This window comes from Mus musculus, chromosome 4, assembly GCF_000001635.26.
Source record: "Mus musculus strain C57BL/6J chromosome 4, GRCm38.p6 C57BL/6J".
Lineage (NCBI taxonomy): Eukaryota > Metazoa > Chordata > Mammalia > Rodentia > Muridae > Mus > Mus musculus.
In genome coordinates this window covers 83127585-83150923 of record NC_000070.6, presented here as the reverse complement: position 1 = coordinate 83150923, position 23339 = coordinate 83127585, and positions in this window count along the sequence as shown.

The window sequence follows — 23339 nt, the reverse complement described above, 5'->3', positions numbered from 1 at the left end:
TCAAATCTGAACCTGCTCTTGATTAAATAACTCTGGGGGAAGTGCTTTTCTTTCTTTCTTTCTTTAGTGTGACACTGATGCAGTATTAGCAACACAAAATTTATCACTAAGGCTTAGAATTGGAACATTTTGGTGTCCCACGTGAAGAACATGTGAGGGGCATGAGAGACCATGTAAGGAACCTCTGAAGCCTTAGTGTTTGGAGCAGCCCGTGTGAGGAATGGAAACCTGAACTCGTTGAGCATATAGGGACCATCCCTTGTTGGAGATATATCCCTTATTAAGGATGTGAATTTTGGACATCTCAGTGGCCAAAAGCAACAGGAACTTGGGAATTTTGCAAAAGCTCCCATCTTGTCTGCCTATAGTGGTGGAGAGGTCTCAGGAAAGGGAGACTTGGGCAACTCAGGTTAGCTGAACCTGTAAGTCCATCTCAGGAGCTGGGGAATCTATGGCCTGAGAGCTCCTCTTGATGCTAACCTTTATGTCTTTGTTTTTCTCCATCAAATCCAGTGATTCTACTTCAACCTCTATCATAAGGAAAGAACATCATTTTCTCCAAAGCATGTCTGGGCAATGCTTGCCTTTCCACTTTGTCTCTTCTGTCTGCTTTCACTGTGGGAAATTCTCTGTCTCCTGCATCTCATGTGCACACACAACAGCTATGAATGGTACTTAAAGAAGCTGGAACCAAGACATTATTAAAACATAAGTGTTCATCTCTCGGCACACCATACATGTATATAATTCTTGGAGGGCCTCCTTGTTCCTGGTCCTATCTTTATCTGACAATTCAGTAGCCCTACCACCTGCTACTATAGCAACAAGAAGGCCTCCACTAGCTCCTCCTCAGACTGTCTGGCTGGTTCATCCATAGCTAAAAAGGCTGCTTTCACCTTAAAAATATTCTGGCTTTATAATACCTTTAGATACAAAAGATGGACATGTTGCATGTTGATGGCTCACATTAGAGGCCTTTAAAGGGAAGTTTCATTACCTGAGTCTTCAGCTAAGAAAACTAAAGCTTAATTATCTGCCAGCTCTCAGTTGGTTATTAAGCAAACCAAATGGACCCTCCCAACAGGCTCACAGCCTCTGCCACAAGGGCTTTAAGTAAGAAAGTAAATAAATAAAAAGCACCCCTTATCTAACTCACTCCAGGTTTTTGTTTTGTTTTGTTTTCTTCTATTAACAGATAAAAGCCTACTAAGACCTCTGTGGGCTTTGTTAATTATCTATAGTAAGCTTTATTATCTTTATAATAAAGGGATTGCCGCTACTTTCTTTCACTGACTTATGAAAAGACAAATTCTGACTAGGCCTCTAAAAGTTTCACCTGTAAAAAGCAGACCTTGCCTTTTCTCAGAGCCAACAGACTTCCTACTGGGTAGGTAAACTCACAAATGACGTTCTGTTGTTAATGACTTAAAAATTAATTTTTGCTAATCCTCTGATCATAAGAAAAAAAGACTTGCTTTTTCAGTGACTACTCTCAGTCAAACACCTAGGTGTCATGATGTTAAGGAAAAAACATTTTAAAAAGGTTAAATGGTAAGATGGAAAGATTTTTATAAAGGATTTATGTATGAAGGTTAAAATAGATAGATATGTTCAGATGAAAAAAAAAGGTAAAAGTGTTTATACAAGTTGTAATGAATGTTTAAGCAATTGAAAATTTTTAGATAGAAAGGAAAATAATAAAGGCTTTAAAAGCTCTATGCCATTTGAGAGGGTTATAAGGTGAAAGACGATACTTAATGATCATATGATATTAATACCATATGATATTAAGACCTCGAAGTTGGAAGTTGAGCACAGTGATATTAAAATTCTATTTACATCAGCCGGGTTCTCACAAGTTACTAATCCTGGTCACAGCTCTTATCATTGGCTGCTAAAGCTTAACATAAATAAAGTTATCATAATCACAGGCTTAATACATTTAAATTTCCTTTGGCTGTTTTAAATTTGTTCATGTGTATGCCAATAATTTTTCTTGCTTGACTTTTTCTGTGGCTCAAACACATGAGTCTGCTGGAGCTGTTTGCAGTCACTTAATGGCTTCTTTCTCTACAGCAGTGATTCCCAGCCTTCTTAATGCTGTGGCCCTTTAGTACAGTTCCTCAGGTTGTGGTGACCTCCAAACCATAAAATTATTTTGTTGCTACTTTATAACTGTAATTTTGCTATTTTTATGAATTATAACGTAATATCTGATATGCAGGATATCTGAATGTGTCCCCAAGGAAGTTGAGACCCATAGATTGAGAACCACTACTCTACATGAGAACTTCAATACAGATTAAAATCGACAATGATCCTGTTGATGTATCTAAAACATCATTTCATATACTTCCAAGAATAAGCCATAGTTGAATGAAATTATTTATTACTAAAAACCAAATATATAAGCAAAAAGGGGAATAAAGGATTAATTTATACTTTATTTTAGTTTTTAAGATTTATTTATTTTATTTATTGAGTACACTGTATCTGTCTTCAGACACACCAGAAGAGGGCATCGGATTCCATTACAGTTGATTGTGAGCTGCCATGTGGTTGCTAGGAGTTGAACTCAGGACCTCTGGAAGAGTAGTCATTTCGCTAGTCTCTAACTTATACTTTAAATCTTAAAAATTATTTCCCCAAATTTTACCCTGACACCTACAGAAACACACCAGATGAAAGAGGACATTTAACCCAAACTCGTGGTTTTGTATAAATTCTCTCGAAGGCCTGGTGACTCGGTCATGTTCTTTCATATCTTGGAGCCCAGGCTCTGCATCTGTGTTTTCTCCCACAGGCTTTGTCTGGATTCCAACAGGATTTGTGAAGCCACACCGTGAACTGGCACCAGAAGGTGTCAACCTGGTAACCAAAGAGGGCACTTTCCTGAATTTCAACAACATGGAAACAGCATGCCACTTCTAACCTCACTCCATTCGCCAGCCTTGCCATTACACTGTGGTCTTTGTCTCCTGACTTTAATTCTTTGATAAACAAGTTCTTGCCTGTTAACCAGACTCATCTATGGCGTAGAGGATCTGCTTCCGAACAACTTAATTATGCCCTGGCACGTAAGTACAAAAAGATTGATGGAGACGATTATTGCAGCTACCATAGCTGCCCTGGTTGTCACTGTCACTGCAGCAATGGCCTTGACTATCCAAACTACAACAACTGTAAATTCCTATTTTCAAAATGCACACCACACAATGGTGTTTAATAATGAATGGGCCAACACTTCTAATTGGTCTTCGGATTAAATCTTAAAATGTGGCCTTTTATAGAATTAGGGATTCTGTTTGTCTGCCTCCCCATCACAGTCCTATTGTGCCTTTGCCAACACTTGAAAGGAACCATCCAGAACGAGCTGATACTGACTCAGGCTACCCCTACAGTCCACCATGCCTTGAGCAGCTCTTCAACAGTGAGCACGTCTGTTGGCAATCAGGCACATCCATGGACAGCTAGAAGTGACTTCACAACAATTAAGCATCTTTACAGTCAGCTCTCCAGGGTCCCAGCAACAAAACACGCCACCCCTAGCGGCCCAAGAAGCAACAGGGTTGCTCTTATGTCTGTCCCTTTGCACTCGTGCCATGGCCCCTGTTTCATGTCCCTTTGCGCATGCACCACGGGCCCAATAAAACCTCAGTCTCCCTGCCCTCTCTCTCTTCTTTCCTCTCTTTCCCAGAGGCTGACTCGATTTTTTCTTCCCACTAAACCTCCCACGCGAGACCTGCTGTATGATGTGATTTTGTTGGGATCCGCAGCATAGTTCTAGCAACATGTTTTTCCTTTAATAAAACAAACAAACAAAAAAAAACCAAAAAACCAGGGAGGAACTGTGGCAATGAATCATTACGAAAATATCTCTGACATTCTAAGAGATTGGGACTTTTGCTGTACTTCTAATGTTAATACCACTTGAAGTCACATAGGACTTAGGGTTATTACCCTACGCTGTATCCAGTCTGTTTGTTTAACCCACCATAAAGAGGACTATGTAATAACTGTCCTTATTTGCCTTGAAGTTCCCATGTAAATCAACTTTTATGACCTCAGATAATGCATAACTGTAATATTAAGTCATGTGCTCATCCATGTCTGTGACCCAGAACAATATGTGCGTCATGTGATAAAAGCAAGAAATACAGAGGTTGAAAGCAGTCTCCTAAAATAAATGTTCACCCATTGAAAATAGCAACTTTTGAATATTGACTGATAAAAAATGATGCTTGTAATACTGTTAACTGGGTCAGTTGGGATAAGGTGTTGCTAATCCCTTGTAAGACTCTCTCTGTTAAGAAGTTCTGTGTGACGAATCCCATTCCTTCCTCATCGGATACTTTCTAGGTTGTTCAATAAGCACAAGTGAAGCCCTTTGTTAGGGAGTCTGTGAGGCGTCTACCTCACAGGAACAGATTCATAAGACAGCCATCAAACAGGCACATATTCAGACACAAGTATCAGATACACAGAATAAAAGACAGTGGAGCATGAATGCAAACACACACACACATACACACAGAGGAATATATGTACATAGACATACAAACAAACAAAAGAGAAGTACAAAATATTTTCTCTTTATTTTCATGAGAATCCCCCTTAGCTGCTTTGAACAACTCCACTGCTGTGGAAAGTGTTGAAGTTCTTCAATGACTGACTTTGCCTATGGCCCCCTCCCATGAACTCAGCCCAGTTTCTCAGGGTATGGGGCCAGGCTCCACAATGTGCCTGTGGGCCATTGATAATAATGTCTCCACAGCATGGCCAACAAGGCGCTTCCTCTTATGTTCCCATGTTGTGCTGTTGACATTCTGTGCATGTGTTTATGGTTCACACACAGGCTTGCCTTCCAGCTGGAAAGACTCTCCTTTCATCTCCGATGTTGCTTAAAGGAAATGCTCGACTTATCTCCAAGAATGGGAGGGTGGGTGGGAGGGAGGAGTTTGTTTGCTCACATCTTCAAACACACTGTGTTTTGGGGATGCCGGCGGGACTGTTTTAATTTGCTCCTCACAAAGGCAGACTCCTGTTGCTTTTCCTGAGATCCGGAGGGAAGAGTGTTTGTCTTTAATGTCAGGCAGGGATATAGTGCAGCTGTGTTTATGGTGGGAGGCACCTGTAATTTATCCTCTAACACAACGGTTTAGAAAGATTAGCAGTGTCCCCGATCCCCCACCCCCACCCCAGTCCAGATCTGTACAGGTTCTCTTTTCCCCCTTTGCTTTAAAGGTTCAACTCCTCCAAACTATTGAAGCATCAGGAAAGTGGTTGGAAAAAATAGTATATTTACCTGGAATCCCTACAAATGCTACGTCAGAATGTGAACATATACTAAATTCAACATAAAAAGCTTGGATAAATAAGGAAACCTGAAGCTACCCTGTTGTCTAAATGCTGGCTGGCAGGGCAGGCGAGTCGTAGGTTTGTGGGATCTGGTCATGGCCTGCATATTCCTGCCCCCTTATTCTTTCATTCTCTTGGTGTTTTTCTACAGTGAATCATGCTAAAGATATTATCATGGAAAGAAAAAAAAGGCTTCTAAGGACATTAGGGTATGAGGTTAGTTAAAACCACTTGGGCTTGGGGTTGAAGTAGGAGCATAGTGTGTGGACTGGCATGGACACTCTTTCTCTTCTCTGGAGTTTAGAAATGCTGAGACAGCCGGATGGAAGAACCATTTCCTGGCATGGTGGAAGTCCTGAGTTTAATTCCAAATGCTTAGAAAACAAAGATGAAAAAGCAAAACATCACCACCACCACCGCCGCCACCACACATACCTAACTAAGCACAAGAACAAACAACAGTAACTACAAAACTAAGTTTTACTATTAAAACTAAATAAGTAGTTTTTCTTTATTTCATGGAATCTAATGGAATGCTAAGGGTTTTCTTATAATTACCAGCAGATGGATCCCTTCTCTGTCTCTTAAGAGGAAACGTCGCTTGCCGGTCCGCGGCTATGAGAAATCAGGGCCCTTTGTTATCAGTAGGAACCTTTCTCTAAAAGTTAAGTTTACATCAAAAAGTTTTCTAGCATCTTAAAAAAAAAAGTCAAGGCGTAGCACCATCTATCCATTAATGCAAAGGAGATTTGTTATGTTCTTACTGTGTGGGGACCTTGTATAAAAAAGCTGAAGACGGCAGTAAGAGCTACGTGGATACAAATATATTTAATAGAAATTTAGTGTTTTCATGGGCACACGGATGGAACTGACGACAGACATCGAGGACTGCACCACATTCCTTCATGAGATCTGGATTTTGTGTGCCTGTGAGATTTCTTCTGTAGCTCTGGAGACTTTCTAGGAAAAGCAAAAGAATCTGTTCTTACTCATTTACTTTTTCAGGCTTTTACTCACATATGCTAATTATGATAATAATGGGTTTCACTGTAGCATTTTATACATGCATGTAACTGAGTTTTCTCATATTTACCTCTGTTACCCTCTTGTCCCCTTCTGGCCCCCACTGGTTCCCTTTCTCTTCCTCCTCCTCTTCCTCCTCTTCTTCCTCTTCCTCCTTCTCTTCTTCTTCTGGACATTTCATTTATTTACATTTCAAATGTTTTTTAATCCCCTTTCTCTTCTAAGCTAGGCTCCTCTCTATTTTCCCTCCCTCCCCTCTCTTCCCCTCCCCTCCCCTCTCCTCCCCTCCCTCCCTCCCTCCCTCCCTTCCTTCCTTCCTTCCTTCCTTCCTTCCTTTGTGCCATGTTTTATTAGTTTTCTTATAAGGTCTTGGGTGAGGGAGTATTTACAGGACTGCTTCCCCCAGGTGACCCAGTACCTGCCTGAGGATGATATTGTGAGTCCTTCCTTCCTCCTTCCCATGGCAACATGTTGACAAGCCCCATCTTGTGCAGTAAGCCAGTAAGCACGTGCCAGTAAGCAAATCCACTGTGAGGTCAAGACTAAAGGGCATTGCTGTGCTTTAAAGAGAGACAGCGGTCCTCCTCACTCCATCCTTTCCTCCAGTCTTTCTGCCTCCTCCTCCTCCACGATGCTCTCTGAGGCTCAGCAGATATGATACTGGTATCCTGCTTATGGCTGAGTATGCAGTAGTTCATTATTGTCGCCCCTTGGACTGTGAGTCTCTGCAGTTGGCATTACCTATTGTTAAAGGGAACCTCTCTGAGCCATGTCAGCAACAATCTATGCACATAAATATCAGGAGGCAATCTGATAGACCCACTATGTCCATTTAGTGAGGCTCCGGCATTAGCATCCTCATGATGGACTCTGACTTCTCCAGCCACTGACTTGTGATCAGGTTTATAGTACTCCCGTCTAGACCTCAGATCCAACCAGAAAGTGATTGGTTACATCAGTGAGTACTTCTTGCCTGGCTGGTTGGTAGTTTAGCATGTACGGTTCACAGCTTTAAGATGTTTGATGGCAGTTCTTCCCAGCAACATGCATGGCACACTCATGCAGTATGCAAGCTAGTCAACAAGGGAGAGTTTCCTCCCCATTCCTGCTTGCTCCTCCTGCTTCTGACCACAGCAATGCAAATCTCTTCTCCAAGCTCTTCTAAGTTTTGAGTAGTGGTCAGATTGAGAATTTCTCTATTCATTGATTGGGAAATTGACAGATCCACTGTCAGATCTCTGTGAACAATAGTTGATCATTTACATTTCTCTAGCTTTCTAGGTTCCAGTTGTGAGCCTAGCCTTTAATGGCTGAGCCATCTCTCCAGCCCACTTTCTAGGTTCTGTAAGTTCTGTCTGTCTGTATTCTAAACTTATTACAAAGTACATTTGCTAGTGATAAAATAATATTCTCCCCTTATCATTTTTTTCTAGGACAGTAACTCCAAGATTTCTCACAGAAAAGCACAGGATTCTCTAAGTTATTGTTGGTATTGGTTAATGCGTGGATTTCAGGGAGTGTTTCCTTGGACTATCCCTCTACTTCATGTTGAAGTACTTTGTCACACTATTTGGAGGGCTGTGCACATTGCTTGCTTTAAAATAACCTCCAGGGGCAAGGCTGGAGAAATGGCTTGGTGGCTAAGAGCATGGACTGCTCTTGTACAGGATCTGAGTTTGGCTCCCAGCATCCATGTTGCACTGTTCACAGTCATCTCTCCTCCATGCTCCAGGGGCAATCGAAAGCCTGCAGCTTCCTCAGGCATCAGCATTCTTGTGTTCCTATCCATCCATCCATACACAGATGCAGATGCACATGCAGATGCACACACACACAAACACACACAAATAAAAAATATAAAGAAAAAATTTTTTAGTATTCTAAAGGTAGAGAATGTGTATTTAATGGAAAAAATTTAGGATAAATTTTGTTTCTTATTTTATTATTAGAATGTGAGTAATTTTCTTTTTTTTTTTTTTTTTAAGATTTATTTATTTATTATATGTAAGTACACTGTAGCTGTCTTCAGACACTCCAGAAGAGGGCGTCAGATCTCGTTACGGATGGTTGTGAGCCACCATGTGGTTGCTGGGATTTGAACTCCTGACCTTCGGGAGAGCAGTCGGGTGCTCTTACCCACTGAGCCATCTCACCAGCCCTAATTTTCTTTTTTTATCCTTTCAATTTGTTGTTCTTATTGTGTGTGCATATGGTGTGTGTGCGTGTGTGCGTGTCATGAGTGAGCATGACAGAGCATGTGTGGAGGTCAGAAAGACAGCTTTCAGGAGGCATGACCCTCTTTCCACTGTGGGATATTGGGACTGAACTCATGTTGTTAGGTTTCCACCTACTGAGCCTTCTTGTTGGTCCAGAGCTTCATACCTTCTAATGATTTTCAGTGTGAGACTTAAACATTTTCAGATTAGATTAAAGTGAACCACATGGTTATTGGCTCAGTAAAGCATCCAAAAATTGCAAAGTCAGTTCCATTTATGACTCTTTGGAACATCTTAAAATAATAAAAAGTGATTAAAAAGTGAACGAGGCCACAGAGTGACGTGTTGACACTTAACAGATGGGGAACAGCTACCAGAAGGAGAAACTCGAGGGTCAACTGGAGCACATCTGCTCTCCCTACTGGGAGCGCCACTCAAGGAAGACAGTCTTCCCTTTATCTTCTGCCACATAGATAGTACAGGAAAGTCTAGTTCCTAGGGGTATCTGTGCAGAAAAGGAAAAGGGTGCCTTAAGAAAACACCACAAGCCTATAGCCAGAGAGCAATTTCTCACAGTTCTAGCGTCTGGAAAGCTTGAGATCTGGAAAGTGTTGGTAGATTGTGTGTATGGTGAGGCCCATTTCCTGGCTTTTTGGTTTTTGGCTGGTGCCTTCTGGTTATATATATATATATATATATATATATATATATATATATATACACATATATATATATATATATATATACATATATATATATATATATATATATATATATATATATATATATATATATATATATATATATATATATATGTCAGAAGGACTAGGGAGTGGCTGGGGTTTAATTCTAAAGACTGCAATACCTCTCAGAAGCTCTACTTTTCTTTTTTTTTAAAAATATTTTATTAGGTGTTTTCCTCATTTACATTTCCAATGTTATCCGAAAAGTCCCCCATACCCTCCCCCCCAACTCCCCTCCCCACCCACTCCCACTTTTTGGCCCTGGCGTTCCCCTGTACTGGGACATATAAAGTTTGCAAGTCCAATGGGCCTCTCTTTCCAGTGATGGCCGACTAGGCCATCTTTTGATACATATGCAGCTAGAGTCAAGAGCTCAGGGGTACTGGTTAGTTCATAATGTTGTTCCACCTATAGGGTTGCAGATCCCTTTAGCTCCTTGGGTACTTTTTCTAGCTCCTCCATTGGGAGCCCTGTGATCCATCCATTAGCTGACTGTGAGCATTCACTTCTGTGTTTGCTAGGCCCCGGCATAGTCTCACAAGAGAGAGCTCTATCTGGGTCCTTTCAGCAAAATCTTGCTAGTGTATGCAATGGTGTTAGCGCTTGGAAGCTGATTATGGTATGGATCCCCGGATATGGCAGTCTCTAGATGGTCTATCCTTTTGTCACAGCTCCAAACTTTGTCTCTGTAACTCCTTCCATGGGTGTTTTGTTCCCAATTCTAAGAAGGGGCAAAGTGTCCACACTTTGGTCTTCATTCTTCTTGAGTTTCATGTGTTTAGCAAATTGTATCTTATATCTTGGGTATCCTAAGTTTATGGGCTTATCAGTGAGCACATACTGTGTGAGTTCCTTTGTAATTGGGTTACCTCACTCAGGATGATGCCCTCTAGGTCCATCCATTTGCCTAGGAATTTCATAAATTCATTCTTTTTAATAGCTGAGTAGTACTCCATTGTGTAGATGTACCACATTATCTGTATCCATTCCTCTGTTGAGGGGCATCAGGGTTCTTTCCAGCTTCTGGCTATTATAAATAACACTGCTATGAACATAGTGGAGCATGTGTCCTTCTTACCAGTTGGGGCATCTTCTGGATATATGCCCAGGAGAGGTATTGCTGGATCCTCCGGTAGTACTATGTCCAATTTTCTGAGGAGTCGCCAGACTGATTTCCAGAGTGGTTGTACAAGCCTGCAATCCCACCAACAATGGAGGAGTGTTCCTCTTTCTCCACATCCTCGCCAGCATCTGCTGTCACCTGAATTTTTGATCTTAGCCATTCTGACTGGTGTGAGGTGGAATCTCAGGGTTGTTTTGATTTGCATTTCCCTGATGTTTAAGGATGTTGAACATTTTTTCAGGTGTTTCTCAGCCATTCGGTATTCCTCAGGTGAGAATTCTTTGTTCAGCTCTGAGCCCCATTTTTTAATGGGGTTATTTGATTTTCTGGAGCCCACCTTCTTGAGTTCTTTATATATATTGGATATTAGTCCCCTATATGATTAGGATAGGTAAAGATCCTTCCCCAATCTGTTGGTGGTCTTTTTGTCTTGTTGACGGTGTCTTTTGCCTTGCAGAAGCTTTGCAACTTTATGAGGTCCCATTTATCAATTCTCAATCTTACTGCACAAGCCATTGCTGTTCTATTCAGGAACTTTTCCCCTGTACCCATATCTTCAAGGTTTTCCCTACTTTCTCCTCTATAAGTTTCAGTGTCACTGGTTTTATGTGGAGTTCCTTAATCCACTTAGATTTGACCTTCATACAAGGAGATAGAAATGGATCAATTCGCATTCTTCTACATGATAACCACCAGTTGTGCCAGCACCATTTGTTGAAAATGCTGTCTTTTTTTCCACTGGATGGTTTTAGCTGCCTTGTCAAAGATCAAATGACCATAGGTGTGTGGGTTCATCTCTGGGTCTTCAATTCTGTTCCATTGGTCTACTTGTCTGTCGCTATACCAGAACTATGCAGTTTTTATCACAATTGCTCTGTAGTACAGCTTTAGGTCAGGCATGATGATTCCACCAGAGGTTCTTTTATCTTTGAGAAGAGTTATTCCAGATGAATTTGCAGATTGCTCTTTCTAATTCGTTGAAGAATTGAGTTGGAATTTTGATGGGGATTGCATTGAATCTGTAGATTGCTTTTGGCAAGATAGCCATTTTTACAATGTTGATCCTGCCAATCCATGAGCATGGGAGATCTTTCCATCTTCTGAGATCTTCTTTAATTTCTTTCTTCAGAGACTTGAAGTTCTTATCATATAGATCTTTCACTTCCTTAGTTAGAGTCACACCAAGGTATTTTATATTATTTGTGACTATTGAGAAGGGTGTTGTTTCCCTAATTTCTTTCTCAGCCTGTTTATCCTTTGTGTACAGAAAGGCCATTGACTTGTTTGAGTTAATTTTTTTTTTCCATTTTTTATTAGGTATTTAACTCATTTACATTTCCAATGCTATACCAAAAGTCCCCCATATCCACCCACCCCCACTCCCCTGCCCACCCACTCCCCCTTTTTGGCCCTGGTGTTCCCCTGTACTGGGGCATATAAAGTTTGCAAGTCCAATGAGCCTCTCTTTCCAGTGATGGCCGACTAGGCCATCTTTTGATATATATGCAGCTAGAGTCAAGAGCTCCGGGGTACTGGTTAGTTCATAATGTTGTTCCACCTATAGGGTTGCAGATCCCTTTAGCTCCTTGGGTACTTTCTCTAGCTCCTCCATTGGGAGCCCTATGATCCATCCATTAGCTGACTGTGAGCATCCACTTCTGTGTTTGCTAGGCCCCGGCATAGTCTCACAAGAGACAGCTACATCTGGGTCCTTTCAATAAAATCTTGCTAGTGTATGCAATGGTGTCAGCGTTTGGATGCTGATTATGGGGTGGATCCCTGGATATGGCAGTCTCTACATGGTCCATCCTTTTATCTCAGCTCCAAACTTTGTCTCTGTAACTCCTTCCATGGGTGTTTTGTTCCCAAATCTAAGGAGGGGCATAGTGTCCACACTTCAGTCTTCATTCTTCTTGAGTTTCATGTGTTTAGCAAATTGTATCTTATATCTTGGTTATCCTAGGTTTGGGGCTAATATCCACTTATCAGTGAATACATATTGTGTGAGTTTCTTTGTGAATGTGTTACCTCACTCAGGATGATGCCCTCCAGGTCCATCCATTTGGCTAGGAATTTCATAAATTCATTCTTTTTAATAGCTGAGTAGTACTCCATTATGTAGATGTACCACATTTTCTGTATCCATTCCTCTGTTGAGGGGCATCTAGGTTCTTTCCAGCTTCTGGCTATTATAAATAAGGCTGCTATGAACATAGTGGAGCATGTGTCCTTCTTACCAGTTGGGGCATCTTCTGGATATATGCCCAGGAGAGGTATTGCTGGATCCTCCGGTAGTACTATGTCCAGTTTTCTGAGGAACCGCCAGACTGATTTCCAGAGTGGTTGTACAAGCCTGCACTCCCACCAACAATGGAGGAGTGTTCCTCGTTCTCCACATCCACGCCAGCATCTGCTGTCACCCGAATTTTTGATCTTAGCCATTCTGACTGGTGTGAGGTGGAATCTCAGGGTTGTTTTGATTTGCATTTCCCTGATGATTAAGGATGTTGAACATTTTTTCAAGTGCTTCTCTGCCATTCGGTATTCCTCAGGTGAGAATTCTTTGTTCAGTTCTGAGCCCCATTTTTTAATGGGGTTATTAGATTTTCTGAAGTCCACCTTCTTGAGTTCTTTATATATGTTGGATATTAGTCCCCTATCTGATTTAGGATAGGTAAAGATCCTTTCCCAATCCGTTGGTGGTCTTTTTGTCTTATTGACAGTGTCTTTTGCCTTGCAGAAACTTTGGAGTTTCATTAGGTCCCATTTGTCAATTCTCGATCTTACAGCACAAGCCATTGCTGTTCTGTTCAGGAATTTTTCCCCTGTGCCCATATCTTCAAGGCTTTTCCCCACTTTCTCCTCTATAAGTTTCAGTGTCTCTGGTTTTATGTGAAGTTCCTTGATCCACTTAGATTTGACCTTAGTACAAGGAGATAAGTATGGATCGATTTGCATTCTTCTACACGATAACAACCAGTTGTGCCAGCACCAATTGTTGAAAATGCTGTCTTTCTTCCACTGGATGGTTTTAGCTCCCTTGTCGAAGATCAAGTGACCATAGGTGTGTGGGTTCATTTCTGGGTCTTCAATTCTATTCCATTGGTCTACTTGTCTGTCTCTATACCAGTACCATGCAGTTTTTATCACAATTGCTCTGTAGTAAAGCTTTAGGTCTGGCATGGTGATTCCGCCAGAAGTTCTTTTATCCTTGAGAAGACTTTTTGCTATCCTAGGTTTTTTTGTTATTCCAGACAAATTTGCAAATTGCTCCTTCCAATTCGTTGAAGAATTGAGTTGGAATTTTGATGGGGATTGCATTGAATCTGTAGATTGCTTTTGGCAAGATAGCCATTTTTACAATGTTGATCCTGCCAATCCATGAGCATGGGAGATCTTTCCATCTTCTGAGATCTTCCTTAATTTCTTTCTTCAGAGATTTGAAGTTTTTATCATACAGATCTTTCATTTCCTTAGTTAGAGTCACGCCAAGATATTTTATATTATTTGTGAATATTGAGAAGGGTGTTGTTTCCCTAATTTCTTTCTCAGTCCATTTATCATTTGCGTGAGTTAATTTTATATCCAGCTACTTCATTGAAGCTGTTTATCAGGCTTAGGAGTTCTCTCGGGAAATTTTAGGGTCACTTATATATACTATCATATCATCTGCAAAAAGTGATATTTTGACTTCTTCCTTTCCAATTTGTATCCCCTTGATCTCCTTTTGTTGTCGAATTGCTCTGGCTAGGACTTCAAGTACAACGTTGAATAGGTAGGGAGAAAGTGGGCAGCCTTGTCTAGTCCCTAATTTTAGTGCGATTGCTTCCAGCTTCTCACCATTTACTTTGATGTTGGCTACTGGTTTGCTGTAGATTGCTTTTATCATGTTTAGTTATGGGCCTTGAATTCCTGATCCTTCCAAGACTTTTATCATGAATGGGTGTTAGATTTTGTCAAATGCTTTCTCAGCATCTAATGAGATGATCATGTGGTTTTTGTTTTTGAGTTTGTTTATATTCCTGATTACGTTGATGGATTTCCGTATATTGAACCATCCCTGCATCCCTGGGATGAAACCTACTTGGTCAGGATGGATGATTGTTTTGATGTGTTCTTGGATTCGGTTAGCAAGAACTTTATTGAGGATTTTTGCATCAATATTCATAAGGGATATTGGTCTGAAGTTCTCTATCTTTGTGGGGTCTTTTTGTGGTTTAGGTATCAGAGTAATTGTGGCTTCATAGAATGAGTTGGGTAGAGTACCTTCTGTTTCTATTTTGTGGAATAGTTAGTGAAGAACTGGGATTAGATCTTCTTTGAAGGTCTGATAGAACTCTGCATTAAACCCATCTGGTCCTGGGCTTTTTTTGGTTGGGAGACTATTAATGACTGCTTCTATTTCTTTAGGGGATATCGGGTTGTTTAGATCATTAACCTGATCTTGATATAACTTTGGTACCTGGTATCTGTCTAGAAACTTGTCCATTTCATCCAGGTTCTCCAGTTTTGTTGAGTATAGCCTTTTGTAGAAGGATCTGGTGGTGTTTTGGATTTCTTCAGGATCTGTTGTTATGTCTCCCTTTTCATTTCTGATTTTGTTAATTAGAATGCTTTCCCTGTGCCCTTTAGTGAGTCTGGCTAAGGGTTTATCTATCTTGTTGATTTTCTCAAAGAACCAGCTCCTCGATTGGTTGATTCTTTAAATAGTTCTTCTTGTTTCCACTTGGTTGATTTCGCCCCTGAGTTTGATTATTTCCTGCCTTCTACTCCTCTTGGGTGAATTTGCTTCCTTTAGTTCTAGAGCTTCTAGGTGTGTTGTCAAGCTGCTAATGTGTGCTCTCTCTAGTTTCTTTTTGGAGGCACTCAGAGGTATGAGTTTTCCTCTTAGAAATGCTTTCATTGTGTCCCATAAGTTTGGGTATGTTGTGGCTTCATTTTCATTAAACTCCAAAAAGTCCTTAATTTCTTTCTTCATTCCTTCCTTGACCAAGGTATCATTGTCCATTTCATCCAGGTTCTCCAGTTTTGTTGAGTATAGCCTTTTGTAGAAGGATCTGATGGTGTTTTGGATTTCTTCAGGATCTGTTGTTATGTCTCCCTTTTCATTTCTTGTTCAGTTGTTCAGTTTCCACGTGAATGTTGGCTTTCTATTATTTATTTTGTTATTGAACATCAGCCTTAGTCCATGGTGATCTGATAGGATGCATGGGACAATTTCAATATTTTTGTATATGTTGAGGCTTGTTTTGTGACCAATTATGTGGTCAGTTTTGGAGAAGGTACCATGAGGTGCTGAGAAGAAGGTATATCCTTTTGTTTTAGGATAAAATGTTCTGTAGATATCTGTCAGATCCATTTGTTTCATCACTTCTGTTAGTTTCGCTGTGTCCCTGTTTAGTTTCTGTTTCAATGATCTGTCCATAGGTGAAAGTGGTGTGTTGAAGTCTCCCACTATTATTGTGTGAGGTGCAATGTGTGCTTTGAGCTTTACTAAAGTTTCTTTAATGAACGTGGCTGCCCTTGTATTTGGAGCATAGATATTCAGAATTGATAGTTCCTCTTGGAGGATTTTACCTTTGATGGGTATGAAGTGCCCCTCCTTGTCTTTTTTTGATGACTTTGGGTTGGAAGTCGATTTTATTAGATATTAGAATGGCTACTCCAGCTTGTTTCTTCATACCATTTACTTGGAAAATTGTTTTCCAGCCTTTCATTCTGAGGTAGTGTCTATCTTTTTCTCTGAGATGAGTTTCCTGTAAGCAGCAAAATGTTGGTTCCTGTTTGTGTAGCCAGTTTGTTAGTCTATGTCTTTTTATTGGGGAGTTGAGCCAATTGATATTCAAAGATATTAAGGAAAGGTAATTGTTGCTTCCTGTTATTTTTGTTGTTAAAGTTGGCCTTTTGTTCTTGTGGCTGTCTTCTTTTAGGTTTGTTGAGGGATTACCTTCTTGCTTTTTCTAGGATGTGGTTTCTGTCCTTGTATTGGGTTTTTTCTGTTATTATCCTTTGAAGGGCTGGATTCGTGGAAAGATAATGTGTGAATTTGGTTTTGTCGTGGAATACTTTGGTTTCTCCATCTATGGTAATTAAGAGTTTGGCTGGGTATAGTAGCCTGGGCTGGAATTTGTGTTCTCTTAGTGTCTGTATAACATCTGTCCAGGATCTTCTGGCTTTCATAGTCTCTGGTGAAAAATCTGGTGTAATTCTGATAGGCCTGCCTTTATATGTTACTTGACCTTTTTCCCTTACTGCTTTTATTTATTTATTTATTTTTCCATTTTTTATTAGGTATTTAGCTCATTTACATTTCCAATGCTATACCAAAAGTCCCCCATACCCACCCACCCTCCCTCCCCTACCCACCCACTCCCCCTTTTTGGCCCTGGCGTTCCCCTGTACTGGGGCATATAAAGTTTGCGTGTCCAATGGGCCTCTCTTTCCAGTGATGGCCGACTAGGCCATCTTTTGATACATATGCAGCTAGAGTCAAGAGCTCAGGGGTACTGGTTAGTTCATAATGTTGTTCCACCTATAGGGTTGCAGATCCCTTTAGCTCCTTGGGTATTTTTTCTAGCTCCTCCATTGGGAGCCCTGTGATCCATCCATTAGCTGACTGTGAGCATCCACTTCTGTGTTTGCTAGGCCCCGGCATAGTCTCACAAGAGACAGCTACATCTGGGTCCTTTCGATAAAATTTTGCTAGTATATGCAATGGTGTCAGCGTTTGGATGCTGATTATGGGGTGGATCCCTGGATATGGCAGTCTCTACATGGTCCATCCTTTCATCTCAGCTCCAAACTTTGTCTCTGTAACTCCTTCCATGGGTGTTTTGTTCCCAATTCTAAGGAGGGGCATAGTGTCCACACTTCAGTCTTCATTCTTCTTGAGTTTCATGTGTTTAGCAAATTGTATCTTATATCTTGGGTATCCTAGGTTTGGGGCTAATATCCACTTATCAGTGAGTACATATTTTGTGAGTTCCTTTGTGAATGTGTTACCTCACTCAGGATGATGCCCTCCAGGTCCATCCATTTGCCTAGGAATTTCATAAATTCATTCTACCACATTTTCTGTATCCATTCCTCTGTTGAGGGGCATCTGGGTTCTTTCCAGCTTCTGGCTATTATAAATAAGGCTTCTATGAACATAGTGGAGCATGTTTCCTTCTTACCAGTTGGGGCATCTTCTGTATGTATGCCCAGGAGAGGTATTGCTGGATCCTCCGGTAGTACTATGTCCAATTTTCTGAGGAACCGCCAGACTGATTTCCAGACTGCAATCCCACCAACAATGGAGGAGTGTTCCTCTTTCTCCACATCCATGCCAGCATCTGCTGTCACCTGAATTTTTGATCTTAGCCATTCTGACTGGTGTGAGGTGGAATCTCAGGGCTGTTTTGATTTGCATTTCCCTGATGATTAAGGATGTTGAACATTTTTTCAGGTGCTTCTCTGCCATTCGGTATTCCTCAGGTGAGAATTCTTTGTTCAGCTCTGAGCCCCATTTTTTAATGGGGTTATTTGATTTTCTGAAGTCCACCTTCTTGAGTTCTTTATATATGTTGGATATTAGTCCCCTATCTGATTTAGGATAGGTAAAGATCCTTTCCCAATCTGTTGGTGGTCTTTTTGTCTTATTGACGGTGTCTTTTGCCTTGCAGAAACTTTGGAGTTTCATTAGGTCCCATTTGTCAATTCTGGATCTTACAGCACAAGCCATTGCTGTTCTGTTCAGGAATTTTTCCCCTGTGCCCATATCTTCAAGGCTTTTCTCCACTTTCTCCTCTATAAGTTTCAGTGTCTCTGGTTTTATGTGAAGTTCCTTGATCCACTTAGATTTGACCTTAGTACAAGGAGATAAGTATGGATCGATTCGCATTCTTCTACACGATAACAACCAGTTGTGCCAGCACCAATTGTTGAAAATGCTGTCTTTCTTCCACTGGATGGTTTTAGCTCCCTTGTCGAAGATCAAGTGACCATAGGTGTGTGGGTTCATTTCTGGGTCTTCAATTCTATTCCATTGGTCTACTTGTCTGTCTCAATACCAGTACCATGCAGTTTTTATCACAATTGCTCTGTAGTAAAGCTTTAGGTCAGGCATGGTGATTCCACCAGAAGTTCTTTTATCCTTGAGAAGACTTTTTGCTATCCTAGGTTTTTTGTTATTCCAGATGAATTTGCAAATTGCTCCTTCTAATTTGTTGAAGAATTGAGTTGGAACCCTTACTGCTTTTAATAGTCTATCTTTATTTAGTGCATTTGTTGTTCTGATTATTTTGTGTCGGGAGGAATTTCTTTTCTGGTCCAGTCAATTTGGAGTTCTGTAGGCTTCTTGTATGTTCATGGGCATCTCTTTCTTTAGGTTTGGGAAGTTTTCTTCTATAATTTTGTTGAAGATAATTGTCGGCCCTTTGAGTTGAAAATCTTCATTCTCATCTACTCCTATAGGTTTGGTCTTCTCATTGTGTTCTGGATTTCCTGGATGTTTTGAGTTAGGATCTTTTTGCATTTTGTATTTTCTTTGATTGTTGTGCTGATGTTCTCTATTGAATCTTCTGCACCTGAGATTCCCTCTTCCATCTCTTGTATTCTGTTGCTGATGCTCACATCTATGGTTCCAGATTTCTTTCCTAGGGGTTCTATCTCCAGCATTGCCTCACTTTGGGTTTTCTTTATTGTGTCTATGTCCCTTTTTAGGTCTTGGATGGTTTTATTCAATTCCATCACCTGTTTGGTTGTGTTTTCCTGCAATTCTTTAAGGGATTTTTGTGATTCCTCTTTAATGTCTTCTACCTGTTTAGCAGTGTTCTCCTGTATTTCTTTAAGTGAGTTATTAAAGTCCTTCTTGATGTCCTCTACCATCATCATGAGATATGCTTTTAAATCCGGGTCTAGCTTGTCGGATGTGTTGGGGTGCCCTGGACTGGGTGAAGTGGGAGTGCTGCGTTCTGGTGATGGTGAGTGGTCTTGGTTTCTGTTAGTACGATTCTTATGTTTACCTTTTGCCATCTGGTAATCTCTGGAGTTAGTTGTTATAGTTGTCTCTGTTTAGAGATTGTTCCTCTGGTGATTCTTTTACCCTCTATCAGCAGACCTGGGAGACTAGCTCCCTCCTCTGAGTTTCAGTGGTCAGAGCACTCTCTGCAGGCAAGCTCTCCTCTTACATGGAAGGTGCACAGATATCTGGTGTTCGGACCTTCCTTCTGGCTGAAGATGAAGGCCCAAAACAGGACCTTTTCCAGAAGATGTGTTGCTTTGGCCTGCCACAGAAGCTGTTAGCTTCTGTGTGCACACTCTCACCTGTGCAGACTACTTTTCGGCTGAGTCCTGGAACGAAGATGGCTCCCGCCATTCCTGAGGCAAAAGCCTCCTGTGCCGGGTGGACAACTGTCCTCTGGCCGGGAAGGTGGTTGGATGTCTGGAGCCTGAAAAAGGGGCTGCTTCAGAAGCTCTGTGGCTCCTGCCTGTCCCAGAAGCTGTCAGCTTCTGTGTGCATACTGTCACCTGTGCAGACTACTTTTTGGCGGAGTCCCGGAACCCAAAGCTCTACTTTTCAATACCAGGATATTAATGACTAAACTTCAAGGGTTGGAGTAATACAAATGGTCAGACCAGAGCAAAGATTGACTAAATAGTGGGAAGATTCAATGCTGGGAATTAAAGCCAAATAGATGTTGGGATTGGATTGATTGTTTTTATGATGCTGTGACTTCAATGCTTTGAAAGATACAGTTTGATGGAGGAGTGGTTTATTTTGCCTTCCTGTTTCTGAAGGTTTCAGTCTGTCATGGTGGAGAAGGCATGGTGGGGTTCATGTCAGAGCAAGTCTATGGCACAGATCCCTCCCTCACATATTAGGAAGCAGAGTGTTCACAACAGGAACAGGGGCTGGGTATAGCCTTCAAATGCCCATCCTTAATGACATACTTCTGCCAGCTATGCCTTACTTTCAAAGACTCCACATCCTCCCAAGGACAGCACTCCTATCTGGGGACATTTCTGTGAGATATTTCTGTATCAAATTCTAACAAGGAAAGTTCTATTGAATGTTGGTGTTGGAGAATCCTGGGGGCCTTTGGCAATGTATCTTGAGAATGTTTGTTATGTTTTTTACCTTGTTCCAGTAGCTACACTTCTAAGAAAATATCATCAGAGGCCGACAGGATGGCTCAGTTGTAAGGGCACTTGTTAACGAGAGACTGCAAGCCTGACACCTGACTTGAATTCTCAGAACCATGTAAAGGTGGAAGAACAGAACCAACTCAACAAAGCCATATGCACAGAACAACAGCAATAAAGATAAAAATAAACATAAATATGTATAAGACTTAACATATAAATACTGTCATATCACTAAAAAGTTATAGGTATTGTGATTGATCATTCAACAGCAAAGGATGAATAGAATAAATAGTGTATGGCCTTACAATATAACATTATAATAAAAAAATCATTGGTTTTGAAGAAAACATTGTTTCATATTCAATGAAAATGTGCCAGCCGTGTTCAATCTTCTGTATTGTAATGTTTCATAACTTGGTTTTAAAATTTGTAAACGTCTGTCTATGAATATTCATCTACAAAATTGTTGTGGCTGCATAATTTCCTCTTAGAGGGATACATTACAGATTATTTCTGTTGCAATTTGGAGTGCTTCAGTCATGGAAAGCAGTGGTAATTTTCCATTTACTTAAAGTTTTGCTCCATGATTGAGGAGCTTTATTACTGGATCTTTGGAAAAATTAATGGAAACTTAAGTCTAAAAAAAGTGCTAATGATTTTGATATTTTAATTTTTATTTCATAAAACCTATAGTAAACCCAGATGCCCTTCAACAGAACACTACTGACAGGCTGTACAACAGAATACTACTCAGAAATAAGGAAGGAACTAATGATTCACAAGATGAATGAATCATAGATGCATTCTCCTAATTGAAAACAAGCCAGTTCCCAAAGGCCACATATTGTGTGGTTCCATTCCCATGATATTCTGAAAATAGCAATACTGTAAAGAGGAAAAATGAAAGTGCTATGAGAAGCCACTGGGTGAGAGCTGTCTCAAGTCGGGCAGCAGGGAAGAAGTGTCACAGTTACTGACAAGCTGCTCTGTAGCATAACAGATTGTGATTGATTCATAATTGTGCATCTGTCAAATCCACAGGCTTGCATACCCCTATGGGTGTAGCTTTTTACATGTATGTTTGTAACAAAACACCCAGAATGCAATGAGAACCCAACATAGAAGGCTGTCTTGAATCTGAAATATCCACCATGGCTTCATGTTTTGAATATTTGGCCCACAGATGTTGTTGATATTTTCAGAAACTACATAACTCGTATATGGTGGGATCTAGCTGAGGAAATTGGGTTGCTAGGAGCAGGCTTTGAAGGTTAAATCTGGGACCCTGTTTCTGGACCTTCTCTCTACTTTCTGGTGCACTGTGCTGTGGGGAACCTCACACTCCTTCTGCCATGAACTCTACAGGGCTTTTCCCTCCATGATGGACTGAGACCCTTTGAAACCATGAGCCAAAATAAATCTCGTAAGTTTGGTTAGCAATTCCACCAGAGTAGTGTAAAATTAATCAATACAGACGAGGACCAGTAACCGTTCAGTTCTATTAAAGAGTAAGAACACCAATAGCACAGGAAAGATCTGTATTGGTTATTTAACAGGATTCTTTGTTTGTTTGTTTGTTTGCTTTTTTTTTTGTTTTTGTTTTTTTTTTGAGACAGGGTTTCTCTGTATAGCTCTGGCTGACCTGGAACTCACTTTGTAGACCAGGCTGGCCTCAAACTCAGAAATCTGCCTGCCTCTGCCTCTCAAGTGCTGGGATTAAAGGCGTGTGCCACCACTGCCCGGCTGGATTCTTTTTTTTAAAAAAAATTTTTATCAGTAAGTATATTTAAAAATTTTCAAAATACAAAAACTCTATGAAGTTAAACATTAAGAAAATGCTAATTTCAAGCAATTATCAATAATATTTCCATGATATTTGTAGAACATGATTTTAATATTCTCAACTGTTAATATTCAACAAACAGAATAATTATTTTAATATATATTTCATTGTTATGTCTCCCTTTTCATTTCTGATTTTATTAATTTGGATACTATCTCTGTGTAGTCTGGCTAAAGGTTTAGCTATTTTGTTGATTTTCTTAAAGAACCAGCTCCTGGTTTTGCTGATTCTTTGTATAGTTCTCTTTGTTTCTACTTGGTTGATTTCAGCTCTGATTTTGTTTATTATTTGATTATTTCCTGTGTCTACTCCTCTAAAGTGTATTTGCCTCTTTTGTTCTAGAGCTTTCAGGTGTGCTGTCAAGCTGCTAGTGTAAGCTTTCTTCAGTTTCTTTTTCGAGGCACTTAGAACTATAAGTTTTCCTCTTACCATTGCTTTCATTGTGTCCCATAAGTTTGGTATGATGTAGTTTCATTTTCATTAAATTCTAAAAAGCTTTTAATTTCTTTCTTCCTTGACCACGTTATTATTGAGTAGAGCATTGTTCAGCTTCTATGTGTATGTGTGCTTTGTATTGTTTTTGTTGGTATTTAAGACCAGCCTAAGTGATCTGATAGGGTGCATGGGATTATTTCAATCTTCTTATATCTGTTGAGGCCTGTTTTGTGACCAATTATATGGTCAGTTTTGGAGAAGGTACTGTGAGGTGCTGAGAAGAAGGTATGTTCTTTTGCTTTAGAATGAAATGTTCTATAAATATCTGTTAAATCCATTTGTTTCATAACTTCTGTTAGTTTCACTGTGTTCCTGTTTAGTTTCTGTTTCCAGGATCTGTCCATTGATGAGAGTGTGGTGTTGAAGTCTCCCACTATGATTGTGTGTGGTACAATGTGTGCTTTGAGCTT